Source organism: Typopeltis vanoorti, chromosome 1, assembly GCF_054136105.1.
Source record: "Typopeltis vanoorti isolate ZY-2024b chromosome 1, IOZ_Tvanoo_1.0, whole genome shotgun sequence".
NCBI classification, from domain to species: domain Eukaryota; kingdom Metazoa; phylum Arthropoda; class Arachnida; order Uropygi; family Thelyphonidae; genus Typopeltis; species Typopeltis vanoorti.
Genome location: NC_143549.1, coordinates 156,433,511 through 156,445,989, shown reverse-complemented (window position 1 = coordinate 156,445,989; position 12,479 = coordinate 156,433,511). Strand labels below are relative to the sequence as shown.

Genomic DNA, 12,479 nt, shown 5'->3' with positions numbered 1-12,479 from the left:
GTATACATTGATTACGTTTAAAAAAAATCTTTTTTATTATTAAAATTATGATTGCATATTCTGATTACATATTCACAACATATAATATTTATAATATTATGTACATAATATTTACAAAAGGTTTAATTCTGGTTTTTTTCTCTTTTTTTTTAACAATGAAATTCGTACAGATTTTTCTTTTTTTCTGTATAATGTTTAATTTCTTTCTTTGGGAAGCATTTCTGATTTCTTCCTCGAAGCTTTGCAGAGGCTTATCTGAGGAAGATAAGAGATGGTGGTGGTTTCGTGGTTATTTTTCTATACTGGTCGCAAGCCAGGTGTTGATTTTACTGTTTGTTGGTACGTGCTTGGAAGACTTCAACTACTATTACACAGTTTAACTTTTTTTTTTTTTTTTGCAAGTAGGGTTTGATTTGGACATGATGTGTTTGTTTGTGTCCTTGTAGTGGTGTTTTTTGAGAGGGGTTTGTCATGTGTGTGTGTGTGTGTGTGTGTGTGTGTGTGTGTGAGGGGTAGAGAGAGAGAAACAGGAATTTCTCTAATTTTCATTCTCGCTATGATATTTATATAGCGTTATAATAATAAATATTTATAATAATAATAATAATAATTATTATTATTATTATCTGTGTATTTTTATTATGTCTCAGATAAATTAGATACATACATAGAATAGTTTTCTTTTTTTAACATTTTGTTATGTTTCAGATAAATTATACACATTCAATTTTATTTTATTTATTTTTTATATGGAAAAAAATAATTCATTGAGAATGGCTTGTCTGTCAAATTTTATCTTTTTATCCTTTACATCGTAATATCAGCATTTCGCATTTTTTTATTATTTATTTTTTTTAATTGATTTCTGAAATATTTACACAATTACAATAATCATCTCTAGCGACATTCCAACTTGAAATATTTACAAAATTAAGCACTAAGTACTGCATATGTGATTCATTTTCTACATTGCATTTCAATAAAAAATTTTATAATAATACTGTTGTGCATCTATATTGACACGTGTGTTCTTCTAATATTAACAATGAAAATTACACGGAATTTTGAATAATGGATAAAAATAATAATAATTTTTTATTACATATGATACATACATTTGATTACATATGATATAATATTACATACATTTGATTACATATGATATAATATTACATACATTTGATTATATATGATATAATATTACATACATTTGATTACATATGATATAACATTACATACATTTGATTAAATGTGATACAACATTAGATACATTTGATTACATATGATACATACTTGATTACATATTTTTTTTTAAAAAAATTCAATCATTTTTTATTATTAAAATGATGATTAATATTGTGATTACATATTTGCAACATAAGATCGGAGCTTGCTCCACCCCTTGCTATGAGTTGCCTCAGTGTTGCACTACCAAATGGGTTATGTGTTGCACTGTCCAGGTATTTGCTTACGACTGGACTTGCCGAACTTTAAATAGTTTCTATATTCGACATGAAACGCTTTAAGTTTCTTATTTGGCTATGAAACAAATTGGGATGTAATATCCCTTAACTTAAATAATTTCACGTCACCGAATTGAAGCCTTTGACTCTTCATATAATTAATAAGATTACCTATTTACAACAGGTTTAATTCTTTTTTTCTTTTTGTTTTTTTTTGTAACAATGAAATTCGTACAGATTTTTTTTCTTTCTTTTCTTTCCCCCCCTGTATAATGTATTAATAATAACAATGTAATACAATATTTATTCGTTTAACAATGAGTTATATGTATTTACAATTTTGATTTTTTTATTATATTTAAGCGCTGTAACTACAGCACAGAAATGTGAATATATGGGTTTGGATTTTTTTATTTTATTATTTTTTTATTTTTTTTATCTTAGATGAGATGTAATTTCTCAGCTTTCATCCTCGAAGCTTATTTGTAAGCTTCTCTGTGGATGACACCAGTTAGTTATTATTTATTGTTTTCTTTGCTGTGTTGGGAAGTTACGAAATCAAACCTATGTTTAATAGGTTTGATTTCCACTGCAGCCGTTGATTGAGAAATTCGCGCACGCACGCACGCGCGCGATAGCTTGGAATGTCTTGATGTGTCGCTGAACTGGAAGACTGAACAAAGATATTGTTTCATTAAGTTTGTATGGTATTTTGAGTGCGTTTTCTTGTTTCATAGTATGTCCTTAGAGCTCTTTTCAGGTTATTGTAGTTTGTAAGGTTTCTGTATTCAAAAGGTAATTTGTTTATCATGTCTGGGATGTAGAAGTTTCGTGTGGCCTTTCCGTAGTGATTATTGTATTTATATGTGATATAATTAGTAGTCTGAGGTCTTGTTATACGGTATGTATTTCTGAGTGTCCTGTAGTTGGCATCGAAATAATGTTTTAGCAAAGCTGCATAGTGACATAAGTGCTTTGCTGTCAGTATTTTGTGTTCTGACATTTTAGTGTATATAAAGTCGATATTGTCCCTTTGTTCTAAAAAGATCAGTTTTATTATTTTGTACTGTAACGACATTAATCTATTTAGTTTGTAGGGATGCACAGAAGCATACGTTGTTATAGAGTATCTTAGTATATTTTGGCATAGTGCTTTGTATATTAGTGTTTTAGACGTGTGGGAACTATGTCTTTTAAATTGTAGTTTGCCAGTTATTGTTGGGAGTTTGTTGTGTAGATGGTTTATGTGGCTATTCCAGTTCATATCTGCATCGAAGTAAATTTCAACGTATCGTATTGTTTCAACCTGAGTGAGTATAGTGGTTTAACTGTTCTGTGTGTTTTTTATGTTGGATGGTTATATATTTGTTATCAACTGGTCGAGTCAGTGGATTTCTGAATATCATTAATTTTGTCTTGTCTAAGTTTAGGTGTATGGAGTTTTTGGTGAGCCAGTCTATGAGCAGATTTATGTCATGTTGCATATTTATTTGGGCTATGCTTGCGTTATTATGGATGGATATTAAAGCCTGCATATTAGAAGATCTTACCTTTGAGAAGTAGCTGATTAATATCGTGCGTGTAAATGTTGAATAGAGTTGGGGAGAGTACGGCTCCCTATAGTACTCCACAGGTTACTGGTAGATCTCTACTTCGGTTTGACCCGATACGTGTGATATGCTTTCCATTTTGAAGGTAGTTTGTAAACCACCTGTGCAGAGGCCCATCTATTCCAACATGCCTCAGTTTTTCTAATAAGATTTGATGTGTGAGTGTATCAAATGCTTTAGTTAGATCAATAAAGACTACCATGGCAATTTTGTTTTTGTCTAAGGCGGTATTAATTACTTCTGTAAAGTCTTCCAAGAGAGATGTTGTTCCTTTATTTTCCTGAAAACCGTATTGGGATAATATGAAAGTTCTCTGTATATGCTGTGAGTTTCTTTAGTACAATGCGCTCTGTAATTTGATTGATAATTGGTAATGTTGCTATGGGTCTGTAATTGCTGATTAAATTTCTTTTTCCATGTTTGTATATGGGTGTGATTATGGCGGTCTTTAGCATACTTGGTATCTGTCCTGTTTTAAATATTTCATTTATTAATTTTAATAGGATAGGGCCTAAGCTGGTTGCATGTTGCTTGATATCCTTAGGTCTTATTCCATCAATTCCTGGGCCTTTGTTTGGTTTGATTTGATGTATTACAGATAGAAGTTGTGCTTCTTTCGTTGTTGACTATTTCTTCGTCTATTATTGTTTTGATGTGGAGCATTGCATGGATATTGTCTTAGTGTGCAGGTTTAGAGCCGTGAAGTAATGATCTGCTACTTTGCATTTTATGACTGATGCAGAGTAACTGTTTGGTGGTGTTCGGGTGTTTATATGATATAGGCAGGAAGTAATGATTGTATTTCCGAATGTTTCTTCTCTAGTACATGATGTTATTGTTGGTATTAGATTACACATGGATAGCGTGTCTAGGTATTGTAGAGTGTTATTCTGGTTTTCGTTTGCAATATTTATGTTTATGTCGCCGATTATCATTAGGTATTCGGTTGAGCATATTTCTTTTGCAGGAAAGCCAGCAATTGAGTTCGTGCAAGAATGTTATCGTGTTTAAGTTTGGTGGCCCGTAAATGGCATTTAATATTATGGGATGCTGTCTATTGGTGGTATTAGTGATTTCAATGCAAAGCGTTTCAGCATGCTCAAACTGATAGACAGTTTCTTTTGCTATTAATTTATGTTCGATACATATTAATATTCCACACCCTCTTTTTGTTTGGCGGCATGATCTATGTTGTTGGAAGCATGGACTTTGGAAAGCAGTCGCTTCGTCATTAGTTATGGATACTTCTGTTAGGACCAATATATCAATAATATCAGTGTAATTCCTCAGATAAGCCTGTAACAATAGCCAATGTTTTCGGATGCTTCTGGTGTTAATATTCAAGATTGAGAGTCCTCTCGCTTCTGCTGTTTGTTGTTTCCGTGCATCAAGCGAATCAAACGTACAATTGCTGATGTATTCTGGTGTAATTACATCTATCTGATGGTTCACATTCATTTTTGTTGTGTTGAGGTCTTTTTTTTTTTTTGAACTAATTTGGAGTCTTTCGTTTCACTCTGGCAGCCTATCTATGTCTTCCGAGCTTTTTATTTGTATAGACTTTGAAGTTTGTGGCTTTCACAAGAATATCTTGCCGTCTTTGATCCACAAAAATTGATTATTTTTTCTGTTTTTGCTTTTCTTGCTTGGTACAACAGATTCTGATTGAATGGTGTTAAATACTCAGATAGAAAAATTGGTGTATTGTCTTGCGATGCGTTTAAGCCCTTGACAACTAGTTTTTTTCAGTCTGCTGGCTTTTATGAGATTGTCTCTTGTGGTCTTGCTGGTCAGACAAACCATGACTGGTGCGAGTCGTGGCAAACCTTGTTTTTTTGTTCTTCCTGGGAATCCGATTTATGGTCTGAATATCATCCTATAATATTCTATTTAATTTTTTTTAATATCAGTATCTTCATTATTGTTATGCACTTTACTGACTGTTTTGTTACATAATCTGTATCTTTGTTTATAAGCATTACGTGTATCAATCCCACCTACTTTGAAGCTTGGGTTAGCTTTTATGAAGTGAGGGATTTAGCCCTCATTATTTATGTTGTTGTTGTTGTTACTGTTTTTGTATGGGATGTAGGCAATGGATGCTGGTGATTTGTGATTTGTACATTAGTGTTAATGGTATATTAAGTTTGCCGGTATATTTTCCAGAGTTCGTGTTTTAATGTTCTGTAGTTATCTATGTGTTTTAAATTTCTTCGTAGGTTGTTGAGTTGCGTGAATATCTGATGTGATCTCACAAAAGAACCGTATGAGTTGTTGAAGGGTGTGTAGTGATGTAGAGAGTTGTTGTAGGTCGTGTTATATGATATGTTTTTGTTGTTTCGATAGGTGATGTTGAAGTAATTCCTTGTTAATGTTATGTAATGTTTCAGTCACAAATATGACGCTATTTGTGATTATCAAAATTAGTGTTTCCGCATGTTCGAAATTAGTTTGTTTTTCGGTCACACTTTATTTTTCTTTGATAAATGCCTCGATGTCTCTTCCTCTTTTGTTTGGTCTACATAAGCTGTTGGTTTGGTAATTATTAATGTTATGAGTAAATTTTTGTTAAATTATTATTATAGTAAATTATTATGAGTAAATTTCTGTGTCTTTTATTACAACTTCTGTCTTCATTAGCATCCATGTTTGTCACAGTATAGTTGAGCAGTGTTATCAATGTAAGCCAGTGTTTCTTTATAGTTCTTAAGTTTGTGTGTATGATAGTGAAGTCAGTATTGGTGGAAATATCGTGTGTCCATTTCTTCAAAGAGTCAAAAACCCTGAAATTTTTATTGTCTGACTGGATATGTTCACCTAATTTTGAGCTCTCCATATATCGTTTTTAAGGTGATTTTAAATCTTGTTCTTAAAGATGTGGGGAGTTATTATTTTATAATGGTAGGGTGTGTAGGTCGGATTCTGTTGCAATTATATGAACTCGAGTGTTTTTGTTCTGTCTCATAAATATCTGTGACTCCTTAGTCCACAGGAATTGGTAGATTTTCTCTTTTAGTTTTCCTTGCTTGGTATAAAAGATTTTTAAAGTATGGAGTCCAGTGTTCAGATATATGGATTGGTGTTAGGAGTTTCTTGTCAATTAGGATCAATGTGATGTTGTTTTCCTTGTTTTCTTGCTTGCTACAAGAATCCAGTCTGTCAGACGTCTGATAGTAAAACGAGCAATGGTTGGTGGTGGTCTGTCTTTGTTTTTTTTTTTTTTTTTTTTTTTTTTTAGTCCTCTCTTTAATAGAGGCGATGTCTGTGGTTGCGAATGGGATGCCAATTTTGGTATGGATCAGTTGCACTATATTGCTTAAGTCTTCTATCTTTTCTTTTGGTATTTCCTCTATTTGAATTTCTTTCTTTCGTTCTTTTTGTACTATGTGTTAGATATGGAATTTGAGGGTGTTTACGTCTTTCCGCAATACTTCATTTTCGCTCTTAAGGTTTTCTTGTGTTTCTATCGTTACAGGTAATTTCGTCTTTATGTCTTGCACAGTTCCTAACATTTCTTCAACGGTCATGTTATAGTACTGTATGTAATGTTCACACTCCTCAGATTTTTTGTTAATTTGTTCCATGTGTGTATTTAGCAAGTCTTTAACCATGAGTTTGATCAAATCTGAGTTATCTGTAATTCTAGGATCAGGAAGGGGCTGACCTTGAAGTGCGTCGTTGCTTTTGCTTGGTGCGTTCTTTGTTCTTCATTTTCTCACGGCATTGTAGACAGTGCCATTTGCAGCTTCTTTTGCTTTCCACGTGCTTTTTGAGATCCCAGAGCATTGGTAGTGTTGTCTTAGACTTCATCCAGAGCAACGGAGCCCGTCCCCTTGGTCGCTTAATAGTTTATTGCACTTTTTACATCTCCTTATGCTTGTACTTCGATGTCTCGGTGGTATTTGAGCTTTCTTCTCCTTAGCAACTGTAGTTCGACTCCTACTCGTAATATGGCAACGTCCTTTGTTTTTTGCTGGTTGGTGACAACAGTTCTCTCTACATGACTTTCAGCACACAAAATTTGGATATTATTTAGCTGATTGCGATGAATTAAATGTCCGTGTCTTCAGCATAACAAGTAGTATTAAATAGTAGCGCTTTCAAATTAAAAACGTGAGTTAAAACCACTTTAAACCTATAAAAACGGGAGCCGCAATCACAGCATACATGCATCCGTTTGCCTAAACACCCTCCCATAATTTTTTTACACAATTTATTATCTTTCAAAGAAATTACATGAGTTTAGATTACCTCTTGTTACATGTTATTAAAATCATCTTGGTATAAAAAATCTTTTATACCAAGCAAGGAAAACTAAACCAGAGAAAATGTACTAATTCCTGTGGACTAAGGATTCACAGTTTATGAGACAGAACGAAAACACTCGAGTTCATATAATTGCAACAGAATCCGGCCTACACACCCTACCATTATAAAATATTAACTCCCCACATCCTTAAGAACAAGATTTAAAATCACCTTAAAAACGATATATGGAGATTTCAAAATTAGGTGAACATATGCAGTATTAGGACAATGTAATACTATAATTAATGTTAAAATTAATAGTAAACCTAAAAAAAACAATTTACAGTTAAGTTGTACATTAAAACAGATAGACATCTTTTTTGCCTTTTGTCATTTACATTTTAATTTTGCAATTCATTTTTATTTACAAATCACATGAAAAATTACTTTTTTTTAAAATTAACATGCAATAGATAATGGTGGTGGGCGGCAGATGGCAGTGGTGTAGTTGGTGGAGACAGAGGATGTAGAGTAAGTGTCCTCCCTCGATGAGTCCTTGGACATCCTGGAGGTGTCACGTAATAATAATAATAATAATAATAATAAATCGAGAGCAACAATGAAACTTTGGAATTTTACAACTTTATACTTCTATACTAATAATGTGTAAAATTCGGTACATCACTTTATTTTAATAATAATAATATTTTATTTTAATAATAATATTTTTTAATTGATTTCTAAAATATTTACACAATTACAACAATCGTCTTTAGTGACATTCCAGCTTGTAATTCAACACTAAGTGCTGCATATGTGATTCAGTTTCTACATTGCATTTCAATTAAAATTGTGATAATAATACTTTTTTGCATCCATATTTGCAACACGTGTTCTTCTAGTATTAACAAAGATCACACGGAATTTTTGAATAATGGATAATAATAATAATAATAATATGATAATATCTCAGATAAATTACATACATATGATTATTACAGACATATTTTGCATGTTTACACATTATGTATAAAATAACAATTTTTCTATTTTAATCGTACAGAGTATTTAGATATTTACAATTAATGCATATTACACTTGATGCTCTGTACATTATACTTTTTTTTAAACTGTAATAACATTTTATTTATCATCATACAGAATGTATAATGATAAACATATACAATATATTTATCATCACTATATTTATCAACAATTAAATATATACGATAAAGTATACTATTACATTTTCTGTTTAGTACAAAATATAGAATGCAGTGATTTTTTTAAATATAAATGTACATAATTTTTTTTCAATATCAATATTATTATATTGATATTGAAAGCTTATTATTATACAGCGTATTTACATATACACATTTTTTTTAAATATCAGATCTTCATTATTGTTATTCCCTTTACTGACTGTTTTGTTACATAATCTGCATTCTTTGATTATGAGGATTACGTGTAGGTGAGTGAGGCGTATCAATCCCACCTACTTCGAAGCTTGGGTTAGCTTTTATGAAGAGAGTGGGAATAGCCATCACTATTTATGTTGTTGTTACTGTTTATGTATGGGATGTTGGCATTGGATGCTGGTGATTTGTGATATGTATATTAGTGGTAATGGTGTATTAACTTTGTTGGTATATTTTTCAGAGTTCATGTTTTAATGTTTTGTAGTTATCTATGTGTTTTAAATTTTTTGGTAGGTTGTTGAGTTGCGTGAGTATCTGATGTGATCTCACAAAAGAACCGTATGAGTTGTTGAAGGGTGTAGGGATGTAGAGAGTTGGTGTAGGTCGAGTTATACGATATGTGTCTCTGTTGTTTCGACAGGTGATGCTGAAGTAATTCCTTATTAGTATTATGTAGTGTTTCAGGTTTTTAATGCTCAGGATTCTGTGTGTCGCCATGTGTTGGTCGAATATTGGTTGTTGCACATAAAGTGTCCAAATCACTGTTGACACAATTTTCCTATGCAATATTTCTAATTTTGTTAGGTGGCTGTTTGATGTGTTTGCATAGACTGTTATAGCGTATCTGAGCAGGGATTCGCAGATACCGTGATATAAGAGTTTTTTATGTTGGTTAGAATATGTCTTTTACTTGGAAGAGTTTTGCTGCGATGATGCGGAGTTTAGTATGCAGGTATTCTATATGTTTTGTCCATTTAAGGTGGCAATTTATGTACAGACCAAGGTCTTTTGCATATGGTCTTTGTAAATTGCAAGTAGCGCGGTGTCATCTGGGTACTGAAATATTTCATTTCGTGTTGCCAGGTTATGAACGTTGTTGATGTGTATGTTGAATACAGTAGGTTATAATATGGCGCCTTGTGGGACACCGTGTTTTAATTGTATATCCCGGCTGTAACATGAACCTATTTTTGTTACTTGTGTTCTGTTTGAGAGATAGTTCCTGAACTAGGTATGCGGTGTTCCTCTTATATCGAGTGAGTATTGTTCAGTCAGTAGTATATCATATTCAAGTGTATCAAAAGCTTTCGTTGAGTCATGCAATATAAAGACAGTGTACTTGTTTTTATCGAGGACTTTGTTTTTAGCGTCGACGATGTATTCTAATAAAGTGATGGTGCTTTTTGTGTTCTGAAAGCTGTATTGGTTTTGTGAAATAATTTTCTTCTTCTGTAAATAGTTGTGTAGTCTTGTGTGTGTTATTTTTTCTAGAAATTTTGAAATGACAGGTCGGTTAGCTCTTGGTCTGTATTTCTGGGTATCATTTCTTTCCCAATGTTTGTAAATTGGCCTAATTATCTCAGTTTTTTAGTTGTTGTGGAAGAATGCCAGTGTCGAATATTATGTTGACGAGTCTCAAAAGTATTGGATTTATTTGTTTAAAGTGCGTTAAAAGGTCTACGAGTCTTATTTTGTGTTCCTGGAGTCGGCTTTGGTTGTTGTACCAGTGCTTCCTTTAGTTCCTGTTTTGTTACAGATAGAAAATACATAGTTTGCTGTTCACTTTGTGTTGGTAATTTTTTGTTCATCGTTAGTATATTATCTTTTTTTTTTTGAGATGTGTTATATTGTTTGTGAAGGCGTTGTTCAATGAGTCTGATAGTTCCTGTTGATTCCTGTTAGTTCCTTAATGACGCTTTCTACAATAAAATCTTGTGTTCAATTTGCTTTTTTCGATTTAGTAATTCTTTAAGTATAGCCCATGTTTGCTTCATATTGTCATTATATTTAAAATTTTTGAAGTAGTAATGTCTTTTTGTACCACGAATTTTTGTTATTAGTTAATTTCTTGTGTTTTTACATAATGTTGGTAATTGAGTGTTACTGGGTTGACTTTTTTAGTCTTTTCCATAGACTTTCCTTTACAGTAATACTATTTAGAATATCACCATTTATCTATGCATTATTGTCTGTTTGTCGCCTTGTTTGTAAAGGCTTTGTTGCTTTTTTTTTGTATATTTCTCTGAAGATTAGTTGGAAGTTCTCATATAAAAGATGATTTATTTTAAGTAGGTAATTCCAGTGTGTATTTTGTACAAGGTTGTCGACAATGCTCTTTAATATGATCGAGTTTTGTTGACTTTTGTGGTGGTGAGAGGGAGGGGGGGGGTAGGCAACGTAATAAAACTAAGTTGAGACAAAGTAGTGATCGGCAATTTTGACGTTAATTACTCATGATGTATAAGTATGGATGGGAGCTCGTATGTTGATATGGTCAATGCATAATCGTGTTAGTGAATTGTTTAATATTTCTCTCTTGTTGGGAAGTTTATGGTACGGTTTATGTTGTACTGACTTCGTATATCAAGATATGTGTTAGTTGTCGAAGAAGCGTGGTCAAGGATATTTATATTAATGTCTCCTATTAGGATTAGCCAATATATTGTACGGATTCAGTGATGCTTAGCCATGATTCTATTTCATGCAGAAAGCTCAGTTGATTATTATCTGGGGTTCTGTATATTATGCTTTTTGTGTATTTGATGCTATGTTTGCTGCTATTTGTGACTTCCAAATTTAGTGTTTCCCATGTTCGAAATTTGTTTATTGGTCACACTATATTTTTCTTTGATAAATGCCACGATGCTACCGCCTCTTTTGTTTGTTCTACATAAGTTGTAGGTTTGGTAATTATTAATGTTGTATTCGTAATTTTCTGTGTCGTTTATTGCAACTTCGGTCAGTATTAGGACGTCTATTTTTGTCAAGCTGTAGTTTAGCAGTGTTATCAATGTAAGCCAGTGTTTCTTTATACTCCTTTGTTTCTGTATATGATAGTGAAGTTTATTTGTATTGGTGGAAATGTTGTCTGTTCATTTCTTGAAAAAGTCAAACACCTTGAAGATTATATTGTCTGAATGGATATGCTTGCCTTGATTTGAGATCTTCATTATATAGTTTTTAAGGTGATTTTAAATCTTGTTCTTAAGGATGTGGAAAGGTAATGTTTTATATTGGTAGGCTGTGTAGGTCTTATTCTCTTGCAATTATATAAACTCGAGTGTTTTTCATTCTGTTTTATAAATATCTATGAATCTCCTTAGTCCACAGGAACTTTTAGGTTTTCTCTGTTTTTGTTTTCCTTGCTTGGTATAAAAGATTTTTAAATTATGGGAGTCCAGCATTATTCAGACATATAGATTGGTGTTGGGAGTTTCTTGTCAGTTACGATCGATACTGTCGGCCTCGTTTTCTTGCTTGTTGCAAGAATGTGGTCTCAAATTTCTGCTGGTTCAACGAGCAATGATCAGGGTGATCTCTCTCTCTCTCTCTCTCTCTCTCTCTCTCTCTCTCTCTCTCTCTCTCTCTCTCTCTCTCTCTCTCTCTTTGTGGTCCTCTGTTAATAGAGGTGATCTCTCTGGTTGTGACTGGAATGCTTATTTTGATGCGATCAGTTTCAGTTTAGTGCCGATTAATTTTCGCGCTTGAGGTGTTCTTGTGTTTCTATGGCTAAAGTTAACTTCGTCTTTATATCTTGCACAGTTCCCAACATTTCTTTAAGTGTCACGTTATTGTACTGTATGTAATGTTCATACTCCTCGAGTATAAACATAATAATAATAATAATAATCTGCAATAATCATCATTGTTAATATAATAATAATAATATATGTTGTAAACAATTATTATTGTTATATTATATTATTCTTATTATATATGTATTATATTTTATTATA

The 12,479-nt window shown here is 32.4% G+C and overlaps 1 protein-coding gene across 3 annotated transcripts in view; it reads left to right on the top strand.

The window, feature by feature from the left end:
• LOC150110571 (uncharacterized) overlaps positions 1-12,479 on the top strand; it is a 77,735-nt gene that overhangs the window by 14,191 nt on the left and 51,065 nt on the right. The window lies entirely within an intron of this gene.